The following is a 7,715-nucleotide window of genomic DNA, read 5'->3' on the forward strand; positions in this document are numbered from 1 at the left end:
GTAAGTCCAGGCCCACAATCAGTTCCTGAGAACAGCAAGTATGCATCTGTATACCATATTGATGCCAGTATGAAGGGATTATCTTCTTTTCCAGAATCTTGTCTTCTGCTTTAAAGTAAGATTTAAAAGCCTGTCCTTCAGCTGGAGAAGTTTCACCAGAGGAGCCCTGATCTGAATGAGCTGTGTGACAGGCACACCAGTGGGTGAAATTACAGCCTTCCAGCGCTGTGCCCACAGAGACATTAATAAGGGAGGCTGAGATGAACTAGTCCTGACAGAGAGTAGGATGGAAAAAATGTATATGCTTAACAAGTTCCTGCATGGTGAACTGGCGTATGGGAAGAGGAAAAATAATTTCCTAAGAAAGAGCTTTGAGGATGCTCTGAGAGCAACTTGACTGACGAGAAGAAAAAGACAGGTAATTTGAAGTAGTACCAGTGTGCTTTAGTCGGGAAATTATAGAATCTCTCTCTCGGTAGCAGGGATACTCTAAACTCTTCAGTAAAATGTTTTTATTCTGCCCACACTGCTCCCTGTGAACCTGGGCAGGTGCAGGACAGAAGGGGCTGGTGGTTTGCCTATTTCTGTAACCATACCCACCTTATCCTCACTTATGTACATAGCACTGTTGTTGTAAAGAAAATCTGAACTACCCATAGGATAGCTGTCTGTTTCTGGGATGAATTTTAAACACTTTTTTTTTTTTTAATCATATTGGTTTACTCTGAGGCTTGCTCCAGTATTTCCCTCTTAATTGTGGTTAGGGAAAAATAAGAACTGATTGCATGATAATATAACCATCATTGTTTTGCTCAACATGCAGAAACCAGTAGAACTCAATAAGGAGGTTACTGTGGTAGAAGTTGTCCCTGAAAAAACGAACTTGCAATGTTTGCTAATCAGACTTAGAGAGGAATAAAAGCTTCTGAGTGGTCGGGTATATACTTATATAATGTTTGCTTGTGTAACCATCTTAATGTTATCTCCATACTCTTTCTGATACCCATACTGCTTTCAGCACTCTAATCTCGTGCAATGCTCTCCTGTGCTAGTCTTGCTGCTCCCTTCTCATTCTGCTTAACTTTGAAATAATTCAGCAGTGAGGATCTCAAGCAAGGGGAAAACTATTCCTCAGGCTGTGTGAAGAAGATGTACCCCTTCCTAGGAAAGTTTGCCTTCCCATGATTTAGTCAGGTAAAATCTCAGTGAGACTGGGTTTAGAAACAATCAGTAACTTGTATCTCTGGTATATTAACAGGTAAAACTAGAGGTTAAACAGTTGCCAAATAACACTACCTATGAAAACCAATCTGGCCATAGCATAAGTATTCATTTCTTGTAGCCACGGGCCTGGTTGTCAGGCGTAAGCAGCTTCCCTAAAATAACAGAGACTGAAATCTGTGTACTAATAAGAAATCTGACTACAGTAAGAAGACAAACAATCTGCTAAAATTACTTACAATATAAATGAGCTGTTAATGGTACAATTAGGATTACTTCTCAATTAGGCTTTTATCCCTCTTTAATTTGTGTATACATCTACATTATGCAAGAGGCGGTAGATGTGTATCTGCAACACTTTCACTGTATCTTAAAGATTTACCTGTCAATTGCAAATAATGAAGGTTCAAAAAAACTATTTCATCACATCTTCACCTGTGCTGTGAGTAGTCAAATGACTTAATATGAATGATCCAAAACACAAACACCTATTTTTATACTTTTTACATATTATTTATGTTCCCCATCTATATTTATTTTCCTTGTGAAATCTATGGAATAAGAACTGAGGAAAAAATATAGGTGTGTATATAGATGTGTACAGAAGTATCACAAATACATGTTTATGAAGAATATGAACTTATTCTGCTATGGTAAAGGTCACAGCAGTGTAAAACCGCATAACAGCATTACAAGTTCAGGATTGCCAGTTATCATGATTTCTACTGATGCAATATTCTGAGTGATAAAATAAATAAAAATCAAAGGCAAAATAAATAATAAAACCTTATAAAGTATATAATGTATATATAAAAATATATAAGCCTTGTACAATATATGATATATAAAATAATTAAAGCTAATTAAGTAATATCAAAGGCAAATAACCACTCCAGATTTGCATTCTGTGTTGCCTTATCATACTGAGGAGGAAAAATTATTCTTGCTTTCCTAGCAAGGTAGACAACCGACCTCTTTACCTTGGACTGAACGGTGTTGGAAACAGGAAATCTTAAGGCATTGCCCCGAAGCAATATGTGTAGGAATGTGCTTTAGAGTACTTTAGCAGAAGGAGTAATGTTTAATCTGACAGAATTTCTCCTCATTAGCAGTGTGACCAATAAGCAAGTCAGACAAATAGAGGGGGGGGGGGATTTTTCACGGGTTGTTTTGCTTTTCAGTCAGAGAGTGAATTGAGGCATCATTGTCTTGGAATGGGTTTGTGCCACCTGCAAAATTTTGGGAAAGAAATAAAAATGTGGAATGAAAACAGTTTGAACATAATTATAAAGTAGTGGGGTTTTGTTTTGTTGGGTTTGTTGGTTGTTTGGTTTTTTTTTTTCCCAAGAGGTACCTGAAATGTATGGACAAATAGTAAGGATCTCCTGTAGGAAATCCCCATGGAGGCATTATGAGGAACCTTGTTCTTAGCCAACAGAGGACCCAGCCTTTGGGAAGGAGGAATAGGATGAAGGCAGCAGGGGAATGCTTTTCTGGTAAAAGCAGAACATTTTAGTCCTTCAGTGTGAAAAAGGATTACAGGTTCCCACCCCTCCAGACTTGATGAAGCTGGAGTGCTGGTTAACTCACTCATTCCCAGCCTGGTGAAGGATTGATTTGTCTCATGGTTTGTCCTGCATCTTTGGTTGCCTCTTCAACATGATGGCAGTTTGGTGCTGAGGCACTGATTTCCATAGAAAGGTTATGACTTTTCTATTTGCTGAGGAATATAGTAGGGTATGCATTCATAAATGTAATTCTGGTCTATAAATAAATTCCCAGTTTTAATTACTTCTGTGTCGGTTTCAGATTTATTTATTTTTAAACAGAGTATCTCCTTACAGCAGAAAATCAAAATGAAGGAGGAAGTAGGGGAGGAATCCATGTAGTATCAGCATGTGCCTAAGCTGCTGAACTGCCTAAACATTGATGTAAATACAGAAAGTTTTCATTATATGTCAAAAATAGCAATTTATTGAGCTAAGGGAATTTTTATGTTTAACTTACTCAAAAATACTGCTATAACTTCAAAGTGTCATGGTGATAGGAGAAAAAAATGTTACTGTAGCACAGAAGATTCAGATATTATTACAGCAAGGCATAACAGAGGCTGTAGGTTAGTATAATATTCCCATATTATTGTACTTTTCTAAGTTATGTATTTATTATTTTAGGTATGTAGGACTGACTACCACTGCTGACTGGTACTGCTGATTCATGGATGTTTTTGCTGAAGGGAATATGGCTAACCATTTATGTTCACGTACAGTCTCTTTCCTGAGTCAGGCCTGATAATCAGCCTTTAAAAGTTCTATCACTGGCAAACTAAGGGTGTGCAGTTGTTCAAAGTCATAGCTTGGTCATGTTCAAGTCACACTCGATCCAAGAGCTCACGTGGCACCAATGCTGACGAATAAATAGATTAAAAAAAAAAAAAAAGCAGCACTGTGTAAAGATCTGAAATAAGTGTCATTTTATGGGGGTGCCCAGGTGGAGTTGGGTGAGTGCCTGAAGGGCAATGCACAGAGAGTCTTGGTGTTACTTGATGCTATATTTTCTTTCAAAAATTTCTGCTCTGAATAATGGCATTTTGCCCAGTGAAGGTGGTGTGTCCATCAGTTAACTCTGCCATTTTCTGTAACAGAGAATTCCTTCAGATGCCAACAGTGGTTCAGACCTGTTAAGATAATCACAATGACTACAGACAAAAAGCAGAATAAAATGCTGGAATGAGGTGGGACTGTGCTCAAGGAGGCCAGAAAGGGAACTTTCACTTCCTTCAATTGCCAGAAAAATGGGGTTAGATTGTTCTCAGCAGTGCAAAATAATCAAGGAGCAGAAGAACACACAGGAATAGCTCTGGGAATATGAAGACTAAGCACTAATGTGATCTCCTTTAGGGAAATCTTGATAAGCCTTAGCGGGGAAAAGAAAAGCCTGTTGTATCAAGAAAAGTTAATTGCTATTAACTGGCCTTGGAGTCTAGGAGTGTTCAGCCCACATTGTGGACTTGTAGGATGTTTATCCATACCATCTGCACAGAACTGAGAGTGTGTCTGAAGGTTTTGACTGATATTCCTGCTAGGAAACATAAGGAGGAGTTTAAAAAAGAAAAAAAAAAAAACACCACCCCAAACCTCCTAATTTTTTTAGACAATTTATTTGAAACAAATAGAAAGATAATTACTGTCATTGCTGTTGGTTAACTAAGAAACAGATGAAAGCTAAGACAGGAAAGAGCACTGTTCACACTTTTGCTTTTGAAAACAAGTGCACCTGCAAACTACTGTTGTCTGATGAGTGTAATTAGTATGATACATTGTTCATTAACAGTGATGAAGGTGCTGGTAGTATAAACTGGGAGACTCGCAACAAATAAGACATTTGATTTTCTAAGAAGTTTGATATTCCGTAATGGTCTTAAAAAACTTAAATTTAAAAGCAGATTTCATTCCATCTGTATTTGGGTCAGTATTTTATGAATTGTAGGTGTAAATGCACCTGAGGTGCTTAAAGGGATTTAAGCAATTTTATTCCCATTTATAGGTCTAAGACAGAGGGTGCTTAAATCAACGTAAGGGCCTAACATGCTCTGGTTCTCTGGAAAACCTTAGAAGAATCTGCTTAGAGATGAGTAAGTGCTTAAATGCCTTTAAAAATTAGATTTAGGAAATGAGGGAGTGGAAAGAGCTATCTTGCAAGGGGGAAGTCTCATGAAAATTTGCTTGAATACAGTTCAAAATATGACACATCTTAATTTGGTCAAACAAGTTCAGAAGCCATCTCATTTTAAAGGTGATAAAAGTTAGACTCGTCCAACCTGTCTTTGATTGCCCTGTATGCAATTGCATCGTCCTCTGCATGCACCAAACCGAAGTGTATACTTACCTTGGTTGGACTTGCCAGGCATTGTATCTTGTATGAACTGAAAGAGCACACCTGCATTTTTAAGTAGTTAGATTTTGGTCTTTACATATAACGGTGCTTTTCTGTTACATTTAAGATTAAACAATTCAGACCAGTTCCAGAATAATGTTCCTATTTAGATAAATCTTTTTAAAGAAGCTTTTCTGCTTTGAAATCATCTTGATTTTCAGAGGGCTAGAAGACTGACAAAACTTCTGATGATAAAATACCCTCTTAAAAAGCCACTTTTTTTACCTACTTAGTAACTGATGCCAAATAAGAGAGTACATTTTAGGAGATTGACAATCTTAGAAAAGTGGATTTTATTTTAGTATGTCATCGCCATATAAATAGCATTATAGTGTCATATAATAGCCATGTTATAGTATCTACTGTCTACTCAAAAATTAAGGTAGATAAATGTCTTTGAGACTAAAGTTTTCTTTTGCATTTGGATATTAAACTCCTGGCATTAGTCAGTAACATTTTGTGATTTAATGTCTCAGATTAAGATTTCCAGTTTCCAACTATTTTGTTTTCTTTCTTGTTCTCAGTGTGCTATGTAAAACCCGAAGTGAAACAATTTTCAACATTGATTTTTTTTCCCCTTACTGTAATAATTTTCCTTAATTCTTAAATCCAAATAATTAAAGGGAAATTATCATGCAGAGAAAAGACAGTATAATTGTATAATTACAAATACTGGTTGCTATGCCTGTTTTATAGTCAAAACTTCAAACAGAAAAAACAATTTATCTCTTGACTCTTGTCTGCCTCTTCTGAGGAGTGGCTGGTAAATATTGACAACCAGGTCAATTCTACTTGAATTTTTCCTGCTCAGATAAATGCTTGACAGTAAGAAACAACAGGAGCAGAGACTCCTGTGGTTAACTGTGTTCTTATAAATTATATTTAAAAAAAAAAAAAAATTAGTACTCAAATACTGAAGAAGGGGTGTGTGGTTGCAGTACTTTTTTTTTTTTCTGAGGCAAATAGGTGAAGATGCTCTGTGTTAACAGTCAGCAGAGTTGTAACTTTTAATGGGAAACACAGAAGTACTGAGTTTTCTTTGCAGTTGTTATTGTTCTTTCCCTGAAGTTAGCTAAAAAGAGTGTGAAAGGCATTTTTATCGCAAAAGAAATTAATATATGGACAGTATTCAGAAAGCATCAGTAAGCCTTAATATTGGAAGTAATATAACTTATGTTCAATCTTTTCAGTTTGCTTGATGAAAAAGAGAAAGGTAGGTGAAAATACTTTCAATATTGGAATACAAATCCGTCAAATCATCAGATTTTGGAATGGGTTGTAAGCAACACGTTACATTGCTGGCATTATATGTCATGTCCCCTCAGCAGAATTGTTTTGAATGTTCTCAGTGAAATACCACCACTTGTGAAAAGTTCACCCATCTTCTGCCAGAGCTGCTGTGTGAACCTCTGGTGTTCCCTCTTCCTCTGTCCCAGCCCTGGAACAAGAGATTCAGTCAAGGGCCAATTGGTTCTCAGTGGTCACATTGTTGTTTCTCAAAGTAAATAACCAAATTTTCTTCTTGAACAGCATTTGAATTCAAATACACGTATGTGGGCAGTATTTATCACGTAGCAGCAGAGGATTACATGAAGCTATCATAGGCTTCAGCATGCTGTAGAAATGAAGAGGCATATCTATATGCATGAAGAAATTATTATTCAAGTGTTAATAGTGAATTATTAATATCACAAAAGTAACATCAATTATTAAAGTGGAAACAATCTATTTTTTTTGGTAACATAACAGCCAGCTTTGTTGTACTGTACCTGATTTTTGAGCAAGTCTGGTGGAGTGTTAAAATGGGATTTGGATATATTCAGTCCCATTGCACACTGTTGCTTTGTTTCTAAGCAAACTGAGGTTGATAATAGGAGCATAACTGTGATTGAAGAACTAGGACTGCATTTTGGACAATTTTCTTGTCCAAATCTCCCTATTATCTTAAGCAACTGACAGCTCCTATACTTACATAATTTAAATGATGGTTCTCATGCTAAACCATTAAACATGTGCTAAGAAGGCTGAAATTTCAGGTGTCAATTACCTCTCAATCTAAATTTTCTGTTTCCTTTAACTGACTTACAGACATTCCTTTAAGAAAAAATGACTGAAAGAAAATGCAGTCTCAGGTAAAATATGAGCTAAAAATTGAACTGACATCATTAGAAAGATGTATAACTGCTAAGCTTTGACATGTGCTTTCTCATTCGAAACATTATCTCAATGAAAGTATATGTTAAACTGCTGGCTCTTGCTTCTAAACTTTTTCAAGTCATAGATTGCCAGGGGTGTTCTTCTGCAGGATTTTCCAATTCGGTAACTTCCAAATTATTTGGTTTGTACAAAACATGAATTTTCAAATATGTGTAAATTACAGGTGCTCTACTGTGGAAAATATTCACTTCAGAAGATTCTCATGAATAGAACATGAGCAATTAGCAAAAGAACAGCTGCATTCTTGTCGAGAGTTTGCTTTAAACATCTGCATTTCCGATTTTCACCTCCATTCGTCTTCAACCTAATTTCAGTTATATCATTTACTTTGGTTTTGTTTC

Source organism: Eurypyga helias, unplaced genomic scaffold, assembly GCF_000690775.1.
Source record: "Eurypyga helias isolate BGI_N326 unplaced genomic scaffold, ASM69077v1 scaffold11978, whole genome shotgun sequence".
NCBI classification, from domain to species: domain Eukaryota; kingdom Metazoa; phylum Chordata; class Aves; order Eurypygiformes; family Eurypygidae; genus Eurypyga; species Eurypyga helias.